This window comes from Carassius gibelio, chromosome B7, assembly GCF_023724105.1.
Source record: "Carassius gibelio isolate Cgi1373 ecotype wild population from Czech Republic chromosome B7, carGib1.2-hapl.c, whole genome shotgun sequence".
In the NCBI taxonomy this organism is placed as follows: Eukaryota; Metazoa; Chordata; class Actinopteri; order Cypriniformes; family Cyprinidae; genus Carassius; species Carassius gibelio.
Genome location: NC_068402.1, coordinates 39,112,482 through 39,136,695, shown reverse-complemented (window position 1 = coordinate 39,136,695; position 24,214 = coordinate 39,112,482). Strand labels below are relative to the sequence as shown.

The following is a 24,214-nucleotide window of genomic DNA, read 5'->3' as shown; positions in this document are numbered from 1 at the left end:
GTTGGATTTTGGTTAGTTAATGCCACAACCTAAAACTAACTACAGATCAACGTCAAATGATGTTTTGATTTGACGTTGTTTCGACGTTGCCGTTATGACGTCTAGAAAACGTTGGATTTTGGTTGCCATACCTGACGACTTAAGATCAGTATTTTATGTCAGTGTGACATTGGCTTGAGACGTTGGCTCGACGTTGGATTTTGGTTAGTTAATGCCACAACCTAAAACTAACTACAGATCAACGTCAAATGATGTTTTAATTTGACGTTGTTTGGACGTTGCCATTATGACGTCTAGAAAACGTTGGATTATGGTTGCCATACCTGACGACTAAACATCAGTTTTTGATGTCAGTGTGACATTGGCTTGAGACGTTGGCTCGACGTTGGATTTTGGTTAGTTAATGCCACAACCAAAACTAACTACAGATCAACGTCAAATGATGTTTTAATTTGACGTTGTTTGGACGTTGCCATTAGGACGTCTAGAAAACGTTGGATTTTGGTTGCCATACCTGACGACTTAATATCAGTATTTGATGTCAATGTGACGTTGGCTTGAGACGTTGGCTCGACGTTGGATTTTGGTTAGTTAATGCCACAACCTAAAACTAACTACAGATCAACGTCAAATGATGTTTTAATTTGACGTTGTTTCGACGTTGCCGTTATGACGTCTAGAAAACGTTGGATTTTGGTTGCCATACCTGACGACTTAAGATCAGTATTTGATGTCAGTGTGACATTGGCTTGAGACGTTGGCTCGACGTTGGATTTTGGTTAGTTAATGCCACAACCTAAAACTAACTACAGATCAACGTCAAATTATGTTTTAATTTGACGTTGTTTGGACGTTGCCATTATGACGTCTAGAAAACGTTGGATTATGGTTGCCATACCTGACCACTAAACATCAGTTTTTGATGTCAGTGTGACATTGGCTTGAGACGTTGGCTCGACGTTGGATTTTGGTTAGTTAATGCCACAACCAAAACTAACTACAGATCAACGTCAAATGATGTTTTAATTTGACGTTGTTTGGACGTTGCCATTAGGACGTCTAGAAAACGTTGGATTTTGGTTGCCATAACTGACGACTTAGTATCAGTATTTGATGTCAATGTGACGTTGGCTTGAGACGTTGGCTCGACGTTGGGTTTAGGTTAGTTAATGTCCCAACCTAAAACTAACTACAGATCAACGTCAAATGATGTTTTAATTTGACGTTGTTTCGACGTTGCCGTTGTGACGTCTAGAAAACGTTGGATTTTGGTTGCCATACCTGACGACTTAAGATCAGTATTTGATGTCAGTGTGACATTGGCTTGAGACGTTGGCTCGACGTTGGATTTTAGTTAGTTAATGCCACAACCTAAAACTAACTACAGATCAACGTCAAATTATGTTTTAATTTGACGTTGTTGGGATGTTGCCATTATGACGTCTAGAAAACGTTGGATTATGGTTGCCATACCTGACGACTAAACATCAGTTTTTGATGTCAGTGTGACATTGGCTTGAGACGTTGGCTCGACGTTGGATTTTGGTTAGTTAATGCCACAACCAAAACTAACTACAGATCAACGTCAAATGATGTTTTAATTTGACGTTGTTTGGACGTTGCCATTAGGACGTCTAGAAAACGTTGGATTTTGGTTGCCATACCTGACGACTTAGTATCAGTATTTGATGTCAATGTGATGTTGGCTTGAGACGTTGGCTCGACGTTGGGTTTAGGTTAGTTAATGTCCCAACCTAAAACAAACTACAGATCAACGTCAAATGATGTTTTAATTTGACGTTGTTTGGACGTTGCCATTATGACGTCTAGGTAACGTTGGATTTTGGTTGCCATACCTGACGACTAAATATCAGTATTCGATGTCAATGTGACGTTGGCTTGAGACGTTGGCTAGACGTTGGATTTTGGTTATTTTATAACACAACCTAAAAACAACCTAATATCATCGTCAGATGATGTTGGTCTTGGACGTCAATTTAACGTTGTCATTAGACGTTAGCTTGACATTGAATTTTGGTTACCTGACGTCGCGACCTAAATCTAATCTAATATTAACGTCATATGACGTTGTGTGCCTGCTGGGTTGTATCTAAATACATTTAAGATGAGTATTTATGTATTTTCAAAATACTCAAAATACTTTGAGCCAGTCAACCTCTTTATCAGGGTGCTGTTTTCATGCATCAACTAGTTCAGACCAGACACACCCCTCCCCCCAACCCCAACATTCATCCACGTGAGCCGCAGCTGTACAACCCAGCCTTGGATCGGCAACTTTTCTAGAATAAAGTGAGGATGTGCTACTTGTTGATTAAAGTAGCTTGTCAAATGTGTTTGAATCATTAACGATACTGCATGTTAGGGATGGGTGATATCATATGACAATATCGTAGATTCGTAGCAATGGTATAATTTGTGAATCCATGGAATAGTTCTAAATCTTTCACATAGGACTTTCCGCTTTCTCTTTAGCTTTGTGCAGTTGAAGCCTTGTTTATACTTTCGCAATTCGCATGGCTCTACGCCATGAACCTGCTTACTGCATGCGCTCCTCAGTAAACCTACAAGGCTTTTATGCTTGACGTGCTCTCCGTTGTATAATTCTGTGAAACGACCGAAGGCGACTCTGAGTAATTGTTCTCCAAACCAGCGCCGGCTTTGCCGACAGGCGACAAATTGCAAATAATTATGAATAAAAAAAGTTTATTAAATGTATGTATCATATTAAGAAAGCTTCTTCTCTATTGTTATCTACTGTATCCTTCAGGTTGTTGCTTTTAAAGAGTTGTTGTGTGAACATTTAAAATAAAAAATGAATAACTATGGAATAACTATGGAGGGGGGGGGGGGCTCTCTCGTCTTGGGCACCAAATAACCTAGAGCCGGCCCTGCTCCAAACCACCAAAAAGCAGCGATGAGAGGAAGTAGTTTGCCGAATCATTTGTCAAACATCTCTTATACAGTCTATGTCAAACACTCGTCTCGTGAGAAGTTTGTGAATAAATGGATTTCTTCACATGTAAACTGATTAGGTTTTAGGGTAAAACATATTAATATAATAACATATTTATAACACTAAAAGAACAATACTGTGTTATATATGTTTTTTTGAATTCATTAATTATTTTATTTCAATTAAAGATTGTATTAAACACCTACCATTACTTTATTAATTATTTCTGCTATGCAGGCTCATTTTGTAAATGTAATCATTTTAAATTGTACAAACATGGTGCTTTATGAAAATGTAACTGGACACATTTCCAAATTGTGATTGTGTTTACCCATCTATGCAAATGTTTGTTTATGTAGAGATGAAATAATTAGGTTAATCATTGTCTGTCTACATCAGTTTAGTGTAGTGATTGTGTGCATTTGTGAGGACAATGATGAAAGATACACCACACTTTTAGTTGTATTATTCACCAAAAAAAATTGTGGCAAATGATTTCTAATTAAAAAAAATATATATTTTAGAAAAACTTTATATTTTCTAATTATGTATATAGAAACAAATAAACTTTACATTATACAAATTTAAAGTTACTATGCTACATGCGGAAGAACAAAAAAAAAAAAAAAAACATCTAAAGAGTTTGAAATTCAGTTTTTGCTGTGGTATCAAAACTGATATTGATAATTGTGAAACCATGCCATATATTGTTACTGCAAAATAAAATTAAGATTTTGGTCATATCACCCATCGAAATTTCATCAACTAGTTCAATTGGGCGGGTTAGGTCAGCAATATTGGATGGCAGATACTTTAAGATTGTGAAACAAACAGAACTGGGCCACATTGGAACGATAGTCTGTCACATTGTATTTTAATGATGGTGATAAAACATAATACAAGTTAGTTTTTGTAGTTTTTTATTTCTTACACTGCAGGGGAAGGAAAGAGGTATATAAAATTAAAACGAAAGTTTCTAAGCAGTTGCACACATCTAAATGCTTTTTGGCATTCAGAATAGGCCCAAATAGATTTCAGCCTAACAGGGAAATGTGCACTGAATCTTAAATTTCACATTCATTTTGTGTATTTTCAAAATTCAAAATACTGTATTTGTATTTAAATACATTTTTTCCACACAGTATTTTGTATTTGTATTTGAAATACATTTCCATGTATTTATGCTCATCTCTGAGTGTGAACATCACTACAACTAGGAAAAAAAAAACGACTGCAATTCAAACGCAGCTCCAGTCGGCATTTAAACAGACCTTTGCTCTTAATTCAGATCGGTCCAACACAATAACGAAATCTGAGCAGGTCTAAAAACTGAAACTGATACTGCACTTTACACTTTGGAAAAGTTGTATATATATTTTAAATATGATATTGGTTTGAGACTGAGAGCATTTTATTTAGTGGAGAACTTTGCAGCAGTATTTTATTTCTTATTCTTTTTTATTTTCTATATATTTATTAAAAGTATTAAAAAAGTGTAAACAAATAAATAAATAAAAAGTTTATAGTATAACAACCTGCAGTTTAATGTTTGCATTTCTTTCCCTTACTGTACCAAAAATTAACCGAACCGTGACTTTAAAACCGAGGTACGTACCAAACCATGATTTTTGCGTACCGTTACACCCCTAGTGGGAACTATTTGTTAAACCGAGGGAACAGTTTTAGAATTTGTGAGTATGGTTTATAAACTGAGGTGACAGATTGCAAAACTGTTGCCATGGATAGATTTTTTTTCTCCTACAGGTGACCTCCCGGGCTCTGTAGTATGTGACTGGAGTGAAAACGAGGGGCAGAAAAATAATACGAGCTTGAGGGGCACGCAACATACGAACAAACGAACTGAGAGTGCCAGAGAGACAAATAGTAAAAGAAATAAAGCCAATTTCTTGTGATTCATTTGCTTTTACGTGGACAGCATTTTATATATTTTGATCATTTAATTTCCTATTTAGAATAAAATACCAAGAAAGGGAAAATTGATAGTTTATTCGTTTTTCATTTAGTTTAACAAATGGAAAATTAGATTTTGGCTTGATTTCTATTTTTTTTTGTTTGGGGTTTACAAATCGGTTTATGGCTTCAAAATTTCATTCACACTTGTGGGCGGTACTGAAACACTCCTTTCATCTGATTGGTCGAATTGCTCCACCTTCAGCATGGCCTTTTCATATTTTCAGGCAGAATAAGAGTCTCATAAGAGTAATATGTGAAACCACCGCTCTCTGTTAATTAGCATAATAATTGAATGTTGCTGGGCACAGAAATCATCCTGCTGTGACTTGCAAGTGACCCCTTTATATTTTGACCACTTATTTATAGGTTATTGTATTGTATGAATATTGTCCCATTGATAAATACAGTGTAAATGATTCTGTCTTCTAGTCGGTGTCAATTTCTCTCATAATAAATAAATATGTTTAAATATATATTGGTTTTCTCATTCCCAACAAAGATGACTAAGAAGAGAAACATCAACCAATTTAGTATGTTATAAAAATAATATTACTAATTAATTTAATAAATTGAACTTTATTAATTTTCACAATTATTTATTAATGTCACACGCACATCTACCTAGTGCATATTGACTTCAAAGACGAGATTGGTAAATGTTACAGACATATTATCATGGAACATTCTATTATTGATTTTTATTTCCACTTCACTTTTATCCAATGAGACATAATTATTTGCACTGCATTTATCAATGGGACAATATTCATATGATACTGTAACCTATAAATAATTTAAAGGTGTCACTTGCAAGTCGCAGCAGCATGAATAATGTGCCCAGCAACATTTGATTCAAATATTACTCTGCCTGAAAGAATGGAAAGACGGAGCTGAAGGCATAAACCGATTTGTAAACCCTAAGCGAAAAATTTGAAATCTAGCCAAAATCGAATTTTCCGTTTGTTAAACTAAACAGAAAACGAATAAACTAACCATTTTACCCTTTCTTGTTATTGCATTCTAAATAATACATGAAATCAAAACGTACACGGACCTCACAGGATTGTGATTGCTGTGGAACTGTACCTGTGCGATACAAGAGTGCGCTGCTCATCGCGTTTACTGAGATGGTGTTTGTCTACGTCTGAAGAGAGCTGACGTACTATGAGTTTTCTTCATTTTTGTTCAGCTACAGTTGACATCCGGAATAAATACATGGATTATTTTTTTCTTCTTGTGGTTGTTAAAACAAAGCTGATTTCTGAACGGATGACTTCTGTTGTTATTGTTTCGAGAAAATTCTTCCCATGCAGTTTTTGACACGCTACTCTTTGATGCTCTTTTGACAGTACTTATTTTACTGTTAAACCAGTGTTCTGGGACTTAGTATTATTTTTCCTTTTCTCTATTTCATGGCTGAACTTTTTGGATGTTCTACAATGTTTTTTTCTCAATAAGTTTTGTTTTATTTTTTTGTTGATGGACACTTGAATATACTTTGTGAACTGGGAACAGAGCTTGCTTTTGAACAAAACTACCTCTGTTTTTTTGTTTGTTTTTTTTTTTGCGATTTTCCTGTTTACTAGATGCATTAGCATGGACAGCTATTATTTTTTTGTTTTTGTTTTTATTGTTGATATTATAAGACTTGATATTAACAGGTTTCAATTGGTTGAACTGATTACCCTGCCATATAAGGACGCTCCAACATCAGCTCAGTTCTGTGGTGAGGTAAAACAATACATTTTAGTTATGATTCTCTTTCTCAGGTATGCTGATTGTCATACTAAAAAGTCTGTGAAGTTAGATGTAACACCACAGACTGTTGGTTTAACTGAATATCATCTGAATGTTTTAAGGGAACTGTTTCTTTGATTCTGATTGTTGTGGGGATTACAGCAACAAACAAAGAGATTAATGATTAAATCATAAAATGACTCCCTAGACATTATTTCTTGTGTTTCTTTCTTCTTACATTGCAACATATTTACAATGAATAACTATTGAGATTTAAGTCCCTCAGAGACACAATCTGCTCACTATCAGAAATATTTTTGCATAAACTCCTCTGCATCCTAAAGATTTGAACACATGTAATCAAGAGGTTTCTGTATGATGTCTAACAAATCTGTACAATAATTAATAACTGTTAATTTACATTTGACAGACTGCTTTATGTCTTAAATTTATTACTGACAAATTTCTGGTATTACAAGCGTTACTAAAAGCAGCTACTCAAGTGTTCACACCACATTATCATTCACGTCTTATTGATGAACATTTAAATCATTACATAACTTTCTGTTTTCATGATTAGATAACGAGTCTGCAGTAATCACTCAAGAAAATAGATGATTAAATGAGAATGATCTAAGAGAGAAACAGTCTTTTATTTTATTTGTACAAACATAGAGGTTAATGCACAATTCAGAATTATTAAAGGTCCCGTTTTTCGTGCTTTTTTGAAGCTTTGATTGTGTTTACAGTGTGCAATATAACATGCAACGCAACAAGACCACGCCCCCTTTTTGTGTATTCATGTGGAAGGAGCTTAGTCAGACAACTGTTTGTGACGTCATTACTACAGGAACTAGAGGGCTGTAGTCCAAACGGGTCGTTCGATGTAGGCGAATTATGTTAAATAAAATATCTCGCTTGGCATAGAACTTTGATATTATAATATTATAAGATATTATCTATACTCTAACAACAACATTACACACTAATTAAAGTTTGAAACATGGGATCACAAAGAAGGGGACCTTTAATAATGGCACTAGCATTAATTCAGCAAGCAGACAGCTACTTTGAAATAAACATCCCAAACTGACCAAAACATTTCAATCAGATCACCACTTGGGACTGTTTGTTAAAATGTGACAGACAGCATTTACAATGGGACTGAATGAAACCCTTAGGAGTCGATAAGGTTCAAATTCCTCTGTGATTGATATTAGGAGGTCTTTGTATAAATAATGACTGGTTAACTTATTTCTGATGGTTCTTGTTCACAAATGCAGTCATCCTGAGGCTCAACTGTTGCTTGTGTGATAAAAGAATAAATCACTTCATAGTCATGAACCTGCATGAACATCACAAATATTGTCAAACAAGATGCAAGTGTTAACACAAATATTACAGCATGATGTTAGAGCCTAAAAATAAGACTTGTGTCAAACTGTTAAGAGAAGATAGTTGGCATCAACAGAAGAAAAGGGAAGTGTTTTACTCACCTTGTTATTTTTGGCTCTGGTTTTCCAGTTTGTGTCAATCTCAGTATAAGTAACATCATCTTTCTGCTCCTAAACATTAATGGAAACATGGTGAAGTTATGATTGCATCAGATGGATCTATTATATTTACTGTTATCTGTGACATTTAAAATGAAACAGTAAACAGTAAATATACTAACTTTTCTTTCAGCTGACGCATTTATCTAACCTGACTAATAAAAGTACAGATAACTGAGAACCTCTCCTCTGGAGCAGTGATTATAGATGTAATAATAGCTAGCTAATGTATCAATCATGAGTCACTGGTATTATGATACTTACCACAGAGTCATTAGTCCCTTTTCTGTTATCTGAAAAATAATGGGAATATTTATGAGAGCTCACCAAAAAAATAAAAATAATAATAGTAATAATAATAATACAAACAATGAATTATAAAAGTCTAGATGAATTATAATGCAGATAATACGTGGTTCTTGTTAGTTTGTATATTACTGTTCACTCAAGCCAAACATTTGATCACACACATTAAACATCACATCTCAGAAGATTTCCATGATGAAACTGAAACTGATTTCCGTGATGAAACTGAATCTGATCTGCCTATCTCTAAATCTGAAGTCTGATATTTTTAATCTCTTGTCTGATGTAATGCCTGTAAACTCTAAATACTCACCAGCTCTTTTTTTGCGAACCACCCAAAGAATAACAGCAGTAACCAGAACAGCCAACACAGCAGCAACAACAATCACGATCACTGACGGAGAGAATATGAAGTGAGTGAGTGAGTGAAGTGAGTGACGTGACATTCAGCCAAGTATGGTGACCCATACTCAGAATTTGTGCTCTGCATTTAACCCATCCGAAATGCACACACACAGAGCAGTGAACACACACACACACACACACATTCACACACATATATAGAGAGACACATTCAGATTCAGATGAAAACAACAGCAAAACATCTACTGTACACTCTAAAAAACTCTGGGGTGTTTTTTCAACCCAAATGCTGGGTTGAGACTGCTGGGTAGGCGTTGGGTTGTTTTAACACAAGATTGGGTTAAGAATTGGTCTTCAGTAAAGACGCTCCTGTAATTAAAAGTATATCTCCAGCACGTGTGTTCAGATCATGATTGCCAGGTTTTCACAACAAATCCTGCCCCGTTTCTTCTCAAAACTAGTCCAAAACTAGCCCAATCGCGTTTCCAGGAGGTTTCCCGGAGGTGTTTTTCATGGCCGCGGTTTGAAGAAACCCCAATACCAATAATGTGATATTTAGCCCCTAACATGCGAATTTTACCAAGACAACCATGCCAAAACAAAAACTTAAACAAAAGAAACGTATATTTTAACCCCGGGAAGCAATTTTTTTTATCTGGGAACCTCCTGGAATTGCTTTTAGTTTTTGACTTTTGAGAAGCAACTGGGCAGGATTTGTTGTGAAAACCTGGCAACTCTGATCTGAACACACGTGCTGGAGATAATACTTCTAATTAAATGTGTTTTTTGCCTCAGAAATGGACAGCCTCTTTTACTGAACAGAAGAGGTAACGTTACTTTTAATATAACGTTCATGGGTGCCTTATGTCATATTTACATTCGATTTTACAATATCTGAGGTGTTAGTAGATGGTTATATTTACTACACTCATGTTAATTTGTTATCTTATTTGTTGTGGTTTCCTAAAGGAAACGTCATTGTGTAGTAAAGACCAGACTGCTTATTTTGAGGCTGTTGAAGTGGTAATTGTTAAAAGTATGTTTTGCATGTAATATTTCAGACTCAGCAGCGTAGCACCAAATTTTGGGCCCTGGGAACAAACCATCTTGCTGACAAAAGGTCTAGCAGGTCCAAACCTGGACTAAATCAAATATACTGTAAAGCAGTCCTGAACAATGACCATACCAAATGAGAAAAAAAGCTTTGGTCTGATCATTAATAAACACAAACTAAATAATGTCAGTTTTTACTAAATGCCCATCGATGGGTCTTTGCAATCTGCAAATTTGCTGATCAGGTCTTTAAAGTCCAGTTTTTTGGCCAACTGACTTTCTACAAAGAGTATGGCAAGGCTGTTCAGTCTATCCTGGGACATTGTTGATCTTAAATAGTTCTTTATAAGTTTAAGTTTACTGAAAGCACGTTCATCTCCAGCAACAGTCACTGGGAGTGTACAAAATATCCTCAAGCCAATGCAAACTTCTCCAAAAATGCTTTCTAGCTGCAATTTGTATATGGCATTCAGCAGCTCCAGGAGTGAATGAGTATTTGGAAATGTGTCTCCATTGATTGCTTTTAAATTAAGCATATCTTTTTGAAATTCTGCTGTAAGGTCTTTGTTGTATTTTTTTATTTTTTATTATTAGAGTCTGACACTTAATTACTGTGTTAAAACGTGAAACACCGCCAAAAGCTCACCTTGTCTCACTGTCACATCCACCTCACTGTCACTGCTTTCACCTGGCCATGATGAAGAGGAGCCTGCTGCTGCAGGGTCTGAAAATGAAATATATGGCTTCAAATGGTTGCTATAATATCCTTTATTGTCACAATACCTTTTTTCAAGTGTAGGCTAAGGACAAGCTAATTGATGATTATTTGTCTGTTTAAAATAAATGCAGACTATAGAATCACAGGGTACACTAACCGCCAAACTAGACATTCAGTCTTTGAATTATGTTTTAAAATAAGTCATTTTCAACCATTAAGATGTGCATTAAACTGAGAACAGTCCTGTACTTAATGTAAGAGCGTGCTCGAGCTAATTTACATAACAATGCGGTAAAATATGCGCAAACGATCTGTGTTTTCGCGAGTGTTAGATTTTGACAGTTGAGGGAAATATACAGTGTTTTGATGTTAAAAAATGCTATGTAGGGTTTGATACTATAAAGTATTGGTATATTGTTCAAATAGAGTACGAACGTAAATGTATGCTGTTCTACCTGAAGTAGATATTTGTTAAAACAATGTCAATGCTCGATTATGCATTTGGAGTTCACCTTTCTTTAAAAAAAAAACTGAGTGAGCAACTGCTTGCCCTCATTTGTCTTTCTCTCTTTAATCTTCTTTCTTTTCGTTGTTGAGCCCCTGATTTTCCTTTCTTAAAGGGGGGGTGAAATGCTATTTCATGCATACTGAGTTTTTTACACTGTTAAAGAGTTGGATTCCCATGCTAAACATGGACAAAGTTTCAAAAATTAAGTTGTACGTTTGAAGGAGTTTTTTTGTTCCAAAAACACTCCTTCCGGTTTCTCACAAGTTTTGGAAAGTTTTTTTCGAGTATGGCTCTGTGTGACGTTAGATGGAGCTGAATTTCCTTACATGGGTCCTGAGGCACTTCTGCCGGAAGAGCGCGCGCTCCCGTATAACAGAGCACTGAGAGCACAGACCTTTACTGATCAGAGCGAGAGCGTCGCGAAATGTCACAAAAGAAGTGTGTTTTTGGTTGCCAGGGCAAGACAACCCTGCACAGATTACAAAAAAAAAAAAAAAAACAGCATTAAGGGACCAGTGGATGGAGTTTATTTTTACAGAGCATCAACGGAGTTGTGCGAGTGTTTTTGTTTGTTCCCTGCATTTCGAAGATGCTTGTTTTACAAACAAGGCCCAGTTTGACGACAGATTTGCACATCGTTTATTTCTTAAGGATAATGCAGTCCCAACGAAAAAGGGTCACGATCGTGTGTTGGAACCGCAGGCGGTGAGTAAAACTGCTTCAAATATCTCTGTGTTGATAACTTAGCTATCGTCGCGTAAGCACATCAAGTAAACAACATGCAATGTTGTCATCAAACTGCACTTTCCACATGTACAGCTTAAAAAATAATTAAAAAAAAGACGACATAAAGGGGAACTTAGTCATTTTCCAAAACCGCTAAGCAAATATATACAGTTTCAGTACATACCACATAGAGACGTCGTTGCTGATGCTGCTATTGTTAAATTTCAGCCTCTGGATCTTATTCTGGATCATAAATATACGCTGAATCTGACTGTTAGCCATGGTTTGTTTTGGATGTTTTTTTCCTCACGGTAATGTCACAGCTTCCAAACGCTCTCAACACAAAAGCCTACTGGCCCTCGTGATTCTTTAGCTCCGCCCACACGCCACGCCTCCAGCCGGTCGTGTTTTTCTGGGAAAAATCGGTACAGACTATCTTTTTCTTATGAATATAATAAAACTAAAGACTTTTTGGAGTTATGAAGGATGCAGTACTACTCTATAGGTACTCAAGATTAACAGGATATTGAGTGAAAACGAGCATTTCACCCCCCCTTTAAGGAAAGACATGACTCTTCCCGTCTTCCTAGTTCATTTCACAGCTAACTCCATAGACAGTAAAAGAAATGGACACAGCGACCCCATTGGAACTCAATTGAGACAAGTGAAGCCCATTTTTAGCGTTTTTCAGAAACCTTCCGTTTCTGACGCGCAGACTCAAACTAAGCTTGATGACCTCAGCAACCTGCCTGACAGATGTAAATCTTCTAGTAGTTGTGCGTGCAAACTGCCATCGTTAATCTTGCAGAGATGGCGAGCTTGAGCGGGGAGTTCTTTGGCGTGATTGAGCAGGAGTAAGTATTCTGATTAATTATTTTGTATAGTATTTTAAAATGTAACGCCAGTACGCCATATTAAGTTAATTGCCTGCGAGCTTCTCCTCCTGTCTGTACAGTAATGCGACAGAGAGACGAGTGGTTATGACGCAATCGTTAGCCTATTTTTTACAAAAACTGTTTCTACGGGGCCATAATGTAACATAGAAGGTAATGGAGCCGTTTATACATTGTCGTGTATCTTTAGAAATAAATAATGGACAAACGGAGTATTTAAACGTCTCAGACGTAAAGTTATTCGCTGTCAAAGTGACGCCAAAATCAATGGGAGTCAATGGGAAGCTAACGCAAGTGAAGTTCTGCTACAAGATGGTGGCACCCGGCAGACTTCAACTTCCGGTCGACTTCCTTGCTAACTCCAGCTCCTGTCTCTTCTTCTTCTTCTTCTTCTTCTTCTTCTTCTTCTTCTTCTTCTTTTAGAGTTTAACTGGTGGTTGGCAGACCAACTTAAGGTGCATTTACCGCCATCTACCAGACAGGAGTGTGGTCGTTGAGAATAGTCAGAGGGAATTATTCACCTATGCGCATACTTATTATATAAATATGTACATATTAAATACGGTACAACAACCCCATATTTTTGAGAAACCTCATAACTTAATTTTTTACATTTTTAGATACATAATAATCCTAATAAATTAACTAAAGTAAGCACTTTTCCTTCTTTATATAGGACTGATGTTAAACAACTACGCTCTTCCATATAATTATTACACTATATTAGGACATGTTCAACTGTTTCTGGCTGACCACAATAATCACAACCTCCTGTCTGATGTTTCCCTATACGGAGTAAAAATCTATTGAGACCTGAATGGCCAATCCTTAAACGTGTCAGCACTGCCTCTTCTCTCCTTCTTCCATCCCTAGATCTTCCCCCTCCCACATTTCTTTGCACACAGTAAAGATGTCTGCCAGTGTCATTATTATCCCACTGCTCTTGCCACATCCCAATCACTTTTTCCTGAATAATAGATTTCCCTTCAGCTTTGCATAGAGGGACATTGATGTTAACCTCATCCAATTTCAAGGCCTGTTTAGCTAGAATATCCACCTCTTCATTTCCATCAATACCCACATGGGCAGGGACCCAAACAAACTGAACATAAACACCTTTACTATGCAGCTGAAACAATATATGGTACATTTTGTATAACACACTCTAAAAAACGCTGGGTTGTTTTTTCAACCCAACTGCTGGGTTGAGGCCGTTGGATAGGACTTTTGGATGTTTTAACCCAAGTTTGGGTTGAAAATAAGGTTTTAAAAAAATTTTTTTTAACCCAGCGGGTCTGGGTTGAGGACGCGGACGTGAAGGAGAGCACGCACGTCACGTCAAGATCGTACGTCTCCAGTGCGAGCAGCTGCCATTTTCTCAGCGTGATAGAAGCGAGAAGAGAGTGAAAGACTATGGTAAGTAAATATTCAAAATATAAAGTTATCTTTTATTGTTTACCCGGTTGTATGAAAGGCGGAAGGTTTTATGAAAGGCGGAAACAAAGGAGCTTAACGTTATATATATATATATATATATATATATATAAAAAAAAAAAACAGACGCGGCTTTCGCCTCAGACACGGAGGTCTTAACTGCCTCATGTAACGGTACTGAACGGAGGATGTACTTTTAATATAACGTCTGTGAATGTATTTTGTCATATTTACATAAGATTTTACATTATCTGTACTTTTTGAGGCGTTAACAGACGGTTATGGTCACGGTTACGCTCATGTGAATTTGTCTTTTTTTTCGCGGTTAAACTGAATGTATGTTTGTCTCCTAAAGGAAAGGGCATTGTGTAGTAAAGACTAGCATAATTATTTAGAGGCTGTTGAAGTGGTAACTGTTAAAAGTATGTTTTACATGTAATATTTCAGACTTGTCAAGCTTGTGTCTTCATTGTCCTCGCGCTGAGAGTTAAAGACACAGAAGCTGTTTGTGTGAGGAGTCACAGACCTGTGTGAGGATGAGGAGGAGGTGTTCTTCTGAAGAGAGGGACAGACGGTTTAAGGAGAGTAAACTTCAGAATAACATCAAGTTATCTTTATTTTTACTAAGACTAAAATAATGTTGTTGTTTTTTTAGATGTTGAAATCCAGAGACAAGATAACTTCATTCTTTTGAGACTGATGTAAGTTAAGTTATTATTACTTTTTTTTTTTTTTTGAAAATTAATGTTTATGTTGTGTCCTGCCTGTTAACTTCACATTTTGATGCAAAAACAGTGTGATTATATATATATATATATATATATATATATATATATATATATATATATATATATATATATATGTCTGTATGTGTGTATATATATGTATGTATATATATATGTATGTATATGTTAATATTTTATTGAAACCATTGATGTCCCTCTTTGCAGAACTCAAACTAACTGGAGTTAAGGAAACACAAGTCTGCTTGTGTGAGGAGGTGGTTTTCTCAGCTTCTTCTGAAGAGAGGGAAAGATCGTTTAAGGCAAGTAAACTTCATAATTTCATGTTATCAGTTGTTGTTGTGTTTTACTAAGAGTAAAATAATGTTTGTTTTTTGTTTTTGTAGATGTTAAAAGCAAGAGACATGGGAGAGCATCATTCCTTTGAGATTTTATGTAAGTTATTTTTAGAAAATAAATTTTTCTGTTGTCTCCTGCCGGTTTACTTCACATTTTGAGGCAACAACAGTGTGATTATGTGCTCATTTCATTAAGACCATTGATGTCTGTGTTTTTTATTGCAGAACTCAAACCAACTTTGGCGTTGTCTGATTTGGAGAGTCACTATTCTTGGTCTTCGCTCTTAGAGGTAAAGTTCACACAAAAAATCATTTACTTGCCCTCAAGTCATTCCAAACCTATAAGACTTTTGTCTGTCTTTACAACATAAATTAATATATTTTTAGTTTTCTCATAATATTTATTAATCCATTTATAGTTTAGATAATCAGTATTTTCAAGCTTCATAAATATAGTTATTGTAGAAGTAAATTCTGATATTTATATATGAATACATCTTAAATTATATGATAGCAAACATGTATGTTCAAAATAAAATACTGGTCTCCCAGACCAGCAATGGAGGACACAAAAAGAGAATATTAAATATATTGGTATGGTTTCCAAAAAATGAGCAGAGTTTGTATGAGTCTGGAAAAACATGGGGAGAGTAAATTATGAACATTTTAATTATTTGTTGAACTAACGGTTTGAAGAGCAGCCCTCCATGTACATGAATATTGTGAGGTATGTGAATGTCATGTCTGTTTTAATGTTTCAGTAAAGAAGCTTTCTGAAAGCGATATTTATTCAAACAATATCACCTGCCCTCACACTAGTGCTGCCATTATATCCTTCACGAGAGCTGTGGTGGACTGAGACATTAAACAACCGCACAAAGTGTTGAAACTTTAAAAACAGATTATTTACCTATCCTTACGGATGTGAATACACCTCTACCTGAAAATGGATAGTTTAATTAAATGTTTAATTTTTTCAAATGTGTTTCTATTAGGCCACTGATGAAGAGCAGGCGGTGACTGGGATGAATGCTGGTCAGAGAGGAGAATCTTCTTTCCCCTAAACTGATGCAGCGGTGGTTTTAAAGGAGGACGCTGCCCTGGATGATGTAGAAGATGTCAGATGCTGTGCTGATGGGGCTTCTTCATGACTACATCAGTTATGCTAAAGAGATCATGAAAATTGACCGTGATGCATGATCTGTATTCATGGACTATGAAACAAACTGTAAGTGTATAATTTGTTAAAAAAAAAAAAAAAGTTAAATGCTTTTTCTGTGTTGTTTAGTAGAAGAGTTTACACTCTGTCATTCATACACCTGCTCACATTCTTTCACACACACACACACACACACACACACACACACACACACACACAAAGCGTCTGTTAAATGTTATAATATCCAAGTTAATGTTGTGATTTATTTGTGTACTGTCATGCTAGAATAGTTGGAAAAAAACCTAATTGTAAATTTATTGTATGTGTTTTCGTATATTTTTTATACAATATATACAATTGAACAAAGTCCAATTTGATCTTAAGTTATATTCATCAAATGTTCAATGCTTTATGAACTCTGTAGCTGTTAATGCCATCCTTTTCTGCATTTCTTCTAACATGTTACTTTTTGACTTTTCTCTTGTTTTTAATAAATATTTTCCTTTTGGTAATTATTATTTGTGTGTAAAAGTGATATTTAAAATGAACAACATTTGTAGGTTTAATGCCTAGCTCAATTTGGGTTAATTTTAATGTAGAAATGCATTGTTTCCCCACATGGCTGTTCATTTTCTGCCAGCAGGAGGCGCTAAGAGCGGGAGAGGTAGGTTTCTCCGGTAACGGCTGCAGAGCGGTGCTGAGCTCACAAACGCTGCCTTATCAAGCACATGCAAAATGATATCGAACATTTTCTAAATACAGTAGTTTTCCTTCTGAAATACAGTGATAAAAACACCCGCTTTGGTTTTTGAAACCCTGCAATATAGTCATTTTAAACCATAAAAAAAGGCAACCCAGCAGGCTAGGTTAAATATGATAACCCAACTGGTTGGGTTAAAATAACCCAGCGCTGGGTTCGTCCCTTTTTGACCCAGCGCTGGGTTGTCAAAATAACCCAAATTGGGTTGTTTTCAACCCAGCAGTTTTTAGAGTGTAGATCTAGTCTGCATGACTTTCCTGTTTTTATGCTCAATAATGCAGCTTGACTGTCTGAGGCAACTACAGCTCTGTTTATGCCCCCAATATAATTAAAAACCAACCAATTAAGAGCTAAAGCAATGGCAGTGAGTTCAACAGTATACACTGCAAGATAATCAGAAGTTCTTCTTTTAATTTTGATGTTATATTATGGAATATTCACTGCCGCTCCTGTTCTCCCATTAAACTGCTCAAAATAATTTTGAACAACAAGCCATTTTGGGGTACCGCTACTTTCCTTTTTCAATACCAGTTGTAGCTGCAAGTCCACTACTGGCATAACAAACAGCCAAGGAGGTATAGATGAACATGGTACAGTCGAACTGAACTTAAATTGTGTCAGGCCTACATTCTGGGCTTTATTATCTACAATCCACCCAAAGCTATAGTAGTTAGACTTCTGATGTTCCCAACAATCTTTCAACACAGCTTTTGCTGGGTGAACACAGCTATGACCCTGGAGATTGACCCAGTACGCATACTTTAGCTCACTGTCTCTCATTAACTAATCCACTGCAGGTCCTCCGCAGCAGAAGCACCTGAACTGCGGGTCGTACCATTTTCATTGATTCGAGAGGGGTGGTGGGGCCCTGCACAGCATGAAAATGACTTTTTTTATGCCAAACCAGTGCCTAACTACAAGTTTAGTTTTGCTCAGGAACTTTTTTTATTTGTACATAAATGCTATACAAATGTATTGTATGTATAGAAAACTGACTTCTAAGGGCCCCACCCCCTGCCTCGTGCCCTGGGTACTCGGTACCCTTTAGCCCCCCATTCCGACGCCCCTGTTCTAGTGGTGGAAATTATGATTATTTTAAGAGATTCGTTCATTTTCAGTTCGTTCACCAAAATGATTCATTCACTGATTCGTTCAGTGACCATTTCTTCGTATTACACAAATACGGCAGCAGGTGGCGAAAATAGCTGCTTATGTGTCATGTCTCAAGTCAACGAACATATTCACTTGTTAAAAAAAAACTTATTTGGCTTTATTAAAATGTGTGCATAATTGCATTCAGTATATAAAGTCTAATTAAGATGTTCAGATGAACAAAGCACGAGGTTTTCTTGCATAATTAGCATTTTTTATTGTTTAGTCAGTCAGATCGTATATTCACATTCATAAATCGGGGATTAAACGTCTAGTTATGTTCTGTATGCTAAATATGAAAACAAACGTATGTCCACAGTACCTAGAACTGCGCTTTGCATTTGCATTTTACAACTGACCCGGTTTACTCTCATTCATTTAGCTCATGAACAAGATAAGCTATGTACCATTTCATTTCATTCACGGATGACATGTATCCATTCATTTAACTCGTTCACGAATGACATGTGTACAAGTTCAGTCATTTCATTCACAAACGACATGTGTCAGTTCATTCAACTCGTTCGCAAATGACATGGGTATCAGTTCAGTCAATTCATTCAAGACATTATCTCTGGATCTCGTTCAGACTCATGAAACTCGTTCAGTGAAGGGCGTATTCGTTCACTACATTCAACAAATCACATGCTCTGTCACATCTCATACTCGAAGCCTATTGGCTCGAGGTTGAGTAAATCTTTGACAGGATGAAACAGTTCACCGAGCTACGTGGTTCACCGAGTTCTGCAAGCGCTGCTTATAGCGCCGCGCTGCTGTGGAGGGAGGAACTTCAGTGAACGAGAAATATGAGTCAGTGGATTGTGTGAATGAGAACGATTCGTTCACCTAAAAGATTTGTTCAAAAATAACGATTTGTTCACAAACGACACATCACTACCCTGTTCAGACTTGTCGAGCTCATGTCGAGAGTTAAATACACAGAAGCTGTTTGTGTGAGAGTCACAGACTGTGTGAGGAGGAGGAGACAGTTCTCTCAGCTTCTTCTGAAGAGTTTCCTTCTTCAGAATTCCATCGTTTTCATTTTTTTTACTAAGACTGAAAGAATGTTTGTTTTTGTAGATGTTGAAGGCCGGAGACAAGATAACTTCATTCTTTTGAGATTTGATAAGTTATTTTTAGAAAATAAATGTTTCTGTTGTCTCCTGCCTGTTTAATTCACATTGTCTGATTTGGAGAGTCATCATTCTTGGTCTTCTCTCTTAAAGGAATAGTTCACACACACACACACACAAATTAAAATTTACTTGCCCTCATGTCATTCCAAACACAAATACATATATTTTAATTGTTCATAATTTTTAGTTAATCCATAATCTGTATTTTCAAGCCTCATAAATAGAGTTATTGTATAAGTAATCCATTCCAATATTTATACATGAACAAATCCTAAATTATATGATAGCGAACGTGTGTTCAAAAGAAAATATTGGTCTCCTAGACTAGCAATGGAGGACAAACATTAAGAGAATGTTAAATATATTTGTGTTCCACAAATTAGCAGAGTTTGTGTGGGTCTGGAACAACATGAGGGAGAGTAAATTATGACAATTTTTATTTATTTTATTTATTTATTTTATTGCCAGTAGAAATGGAGTTTACACTCTGTCATTCATACACATGCTCACATCTGTTAAAGGTTATTAATATCAGAGTTAATGTTGTGGCTTATTTGTGTACTGTCATGCCAGAATAGTTGATAATTGTACATTTATTGTATAAAAGTGTTTTTTTTATTTTTTTATATATATATTTTATACAATATATACAATTTACAAAAAAAAAAAAATCTAATTATCCCTCTGGAGACTAAGGGTATTTTTGGGGGATAAGTTTTGTCATGTGCTGACATTTGTGCTTTTTTTCAGTTTCTTATAAATATCTAAATGGGTAAAGTCTAGTCTCACTGTAATCAGAACAAACTGGGCTATAATAATATGTGAGCAGCATGTATGTACATGATTGAGTTAAAAAAAAAAAAACAAAAAAAAAGTTTGTGTGGTTAGTGAAAAACTAAAAATGTTACAACACTTGAATAAGGCAAAAGAAAAGAAGAAAAAACACAGAACATCGGTTCCTGGGACTTTTGGGAACTGGAGTTTGTAGCCTCGAATTTTTCTTTCTAAATTCTGTGAAAATCATACTCACTCACAGAAAACAATATATTGATTTACATTTTCTGAGACACTTTTTGTTGGTAAAAGTCATATGCGAGTAGGCGTCAACTATCATAAGTTATGTTCAACAAATGTTCAATGCTTTATAACTCTGTAGCTGTTAATGCTATACGTTTCTGTATTTCTTCTTAAATGTGTTACTGACTGTTTTCTCTCGCTTTTAATAAATATTTACCTTTTGATAGTTACTATTTGTGTGTAAAAGTGAATTTAAAATTAATAAGATTTGTAAGTTTATTGCTCAATTTGGGTTCATTTTAGCCTAGCAATGTAGTAAATTGAAATCATAAAAAAGCAACCCAACGTGCTGAGTTAAACATAAAAATAACCCAAATTGGGATAAAAACAGGAGTTTTTAGAGTGATATATTACTGTCTTTGCAATCAAACATATAAAACAATACTACTGACAGATACATAAAATCATAAGTAACATTATTGTTTTGGGTTGTTAAGAGACTTGATATCTCAGTGACATGATTAAATAATTCTGGATTGGTGGATTGGTGTTGTACAAGAGACATGACATGAAGTCAAAGTTATGATCAGCTGTTCTAAGGGTGCTTTCACATCTCTAGTTCGGGTCATTTGGTCTGAAACTAGGGCAAACAATTATACATTGTAGCATTTTTTTCACACCTTTTCACACCACACTGATTGCTTTGGTCTGAACTAGTTGAAACGAACCAAAATGCAGTCACATGAAAACATCCACATCACTCATTAGCCATGACGTATTTCCTAAACTGCTTTTCAGTTGGTTAGAATTTACGTGCGTAAAAATTCCAGCATAAGAGGAAAAGCCAGCAAACAACACGGATACAACACAACTATGGAGAGATGAATGTAATGAAGCGTGGAAGTGGCTTGAAAACATCGTTCTGATGCACTGCAAACGGCGACCGGGCATCACATGTAACTTCAAGCGGAGGTGTGCATTAATTCTTCTTAACTCTGACATGCTCATGGTCATCTGACCAAATTTCTATGAGGCTCCGCACCTCCTCACTACTCTAAGTTTGTCCTCGAGCTGCCATGCTAAAGTGTAAACTGTCAGCAAACACTTCCTCATCCCATAATGCACAGCGCAGCTGACTACGGCAGATGGTTTAGTCCAAAAATGATCAGTACTTTTTGCAGTTGGGTCTGTTCTCACCACAAACGAACCGCTCCAGAGTTAGTTTTAAAGCGTACTGAGACCATCTCTTCAAGCAGGTCTCGGTACGCTTGTTTGGTCCGCTTTTGGTGCGATTGCTGCTCTCACACCTGCCCAAACGAGCCGCACAAAATGGGGAAAAGAACTCTGGTACGATTCAACTGAACTAAATGAGGCAGGTTCGAAAGCACCCTAACATCTCCACAGAGAATCTGTTGTGTATTTAGAGACTGATTCTAGAAGAACAACAGAATGTGAATAAAACCACTGAAATCACAAACACTGGCCTCGGTGCTTTTGCTGATTTTATAGAGGAAGGATTTTAAGTTCAGATTCACCATATTCAACACAAAATAAGCCTTACTTTCCCTTCACAGTACTGAATTTGATTTAATTCAAGTGTTATTTTACAGCAGCTCCATATCAGTGTAACTCTCTGTTGAGATGCTGTATAACAAAGAAAGATTATTAATAAGAGTTCACTGTGATTTTAATAGTTACGTCCTCAAACTAAAAGAACCGAAGTCCCATTCATCTTTGTGAAGAGAGTGAACTAGCTTTCACATTGACTTGCTTTTTGTGAAAGAGAAAACAAGTGTCTGAGGTCTACAAATTAAACAAGACCAGTGATAAGCTTCTCTTAAATTCTACAGTAAATCAGTTATGTGAATACCAATTTTACTGTCAGAGTCACATTAAACCACTGAGATGAGTAAGACAGAAATACCGCTCTGTGTAGCTGTTGTCTCGGGGGTTTGAGGAGTCTGTGTCTCTGTATAAGGAGGAGGATTTCAGTTCTGATGCGTCATATTTGATCAAATACATCTTAGCTCTGTTTGACTTCATTGTTCATTGACTGCTGATGTGTGTCAGTGATCATGTACCTTGTTCTGTAGAAGCTGCTGTAGTTTGACTTGATTTCTTCTCAGAGTTTGAGCTGCTGACTGGAATCAGTGTTGAATCAGCTGAAGAGGAATGATCAGAGCATTATTCATTATTTATTATATTATTATTATTATTATAAGTACACTACTAAAAACTGAAAGTAAGACTCAGGCAGCTCTAGCTCACACAGACAGTTAAGGACAATGAAGAGAAACACAGTCAGACATAAATGAAGAAATGTAAGGTTAGACGCTGTTTATTTGTCATGCATTAAATGTAAAAAATCTGCTAATATTTAGCCCTGATTACAATATAATCACATGGAGTTATTAAATACCTCATTTATATTTATATTACCTTTCCATAGTCTGATTTGAAAATTGTTTTATCAGGATGATTTTTTATTTATTTATTTTTTTGGTATCTGTCACGGTTTACGCTGCCGGAAGAAACACGGAGCCAAGGATAAACGAAATAAGGCTTTTAATATATTCAACTCGTGGAGCACAGCGATAGACACACGTAAGTGAGTGAGTTAGTTAGTAGCAAGTAGTGAGCAAGTAACAAGTAGACCCGACGAAACTGAACTGAAAGGAAAAGGTTTAAGTACAAAGGATAATGGGGAAACACAGGTGGATGGAATAACTAAATTACCAGGGACATGGAACACATGAGGAAGAGAATAGACACACCTGGGAACTAATCAAACCAAACACGGAAGACAGAAACTGGGTCACAGGGGCAAAAACACTAAATGAGTCCAGGTGTGTGACAGTACTCCCCCCTCCCGGTAGGTGCGTCCTTGCACCATAGAAACAACCGAGGGAGGCGTGTGTGGGAACTTGGGAGGAGGTTCCGGTGGAGGACAGACTCCCAGGAGGGGGCCAGCAGAAGGGGACCACGGAAGGAGGAGCCAGGGAGGAGACGACGGAGGGAGGAGCCAGGGAGGAGACAGGAGCAGGAGGAGCCAGATGGTCCACCAGAGACCAGCCAGGACGGAGATCCAAGGTGGAGTCAACGGCAGGAGGAGCCATGGTGAAGGAGGGGTCGACGACACCAGGGGGCCGACAGGCGGAGACTGCACCGGTGGGTGAGGAGCCCAAGATGGAGCAGCACAGCCGCAGAGCCAGGGGGACGTCGAGGATCCGGAGGGCCTAGGTGGAGCAGAAGGCTCAGGCGACCAAGGCGGAGGCAGGGTCCTGGCAGACCGCTGTGGAGCCGGAGCGACCGAGGATGGAGGTGGAACCGGAGGGAAGGAGGAGCCTGACAAAGCCGGAGGGATGGAGTGACGAGGTGGAACCAGAGGAGAGGAGTCCTGAGGCGGCGGATGGTCGACGACTGACCAAGGTGGAGCCGGAGGGACGAGGGAGCCCGGTGGAGCAGGTGGGATGACAGGCCACGGTGGAGACGAGGGAGCTAAGAGCCAAGGCGGAGCCGCTGGGTTGAAGGACCGAGGAGGAGTCCAGGGCTCGGAGGCTGGAGGCGGAGACAGGGCCTTAACGCGCCAAGGCAGAGCTGGAGACTGGCAGTCCAGTGGCGAACCATCAAGCCCCGATGGCGCGGACTGAGGGTGAGCTGCGGGACTGAC

At 37.1% G+C, this 24,214-nt stretch overlaps 2 protein-coding genes and 3 long non-coding RNA genes across 5 annotated transcripts in view; 2 read left to right on the top strand and 3 right to left on the bottom strand.

Annotated features, from left to right (window-relative positions):
* The window catches only part of LOC127962605 (uncharacterized), a 384,402-nt gene that overhangs the window by 167,643 nt on the left and 192,545 nt on the right, over positions 1-24,214 (bottom strand). The window lies entirely within an intron of this gene.
* LOC127961552 (obscurin-like) overlaps positions 1-24,214 on the bottom strand; it is a 233,890-nt gene that overhangs the window by 101,407 nt on the left and 108,269 nt on the right. The window lies entirely within an intron of this gene.
* Positions 8,180-8,950, bottom strand: LOC127961580 (uncharacterized). Its single transcript, XR_008154475.1, has 3 exons — positions 8,858-8,950; positions 8,503-8,531; positions 8,180-8,250 (listed from the first exon to the last, which is right to left on the bottom strand). It is a non-coding gene; the product is annotated as an uncharacterized LOC127961580 (long non-coding RNA).
* Positions 14,103-15,284, top strand: LOC127961569 (uncharacterized). The gene is made up of 3 exons (XR_008154465.1): positions 14,103-14,221; positions 14,687-14,940; positions 15,190-15,284. It is a non-coding gene; the product is annotated as an uncharacterized LOC127961569 (long non-coding RNA).
* Positions 15,367-16,994, top strand: LOC127961571 (uncharacterized). The gene is made up of 3 exons (XR_008154467.1): positions 15,367-15,417; positions 15,546-15,610; positions 16,316-16,994. It is a non-coding gene; the product is annotated as an uncharacterized LOC127961571 (long non-coding RNA).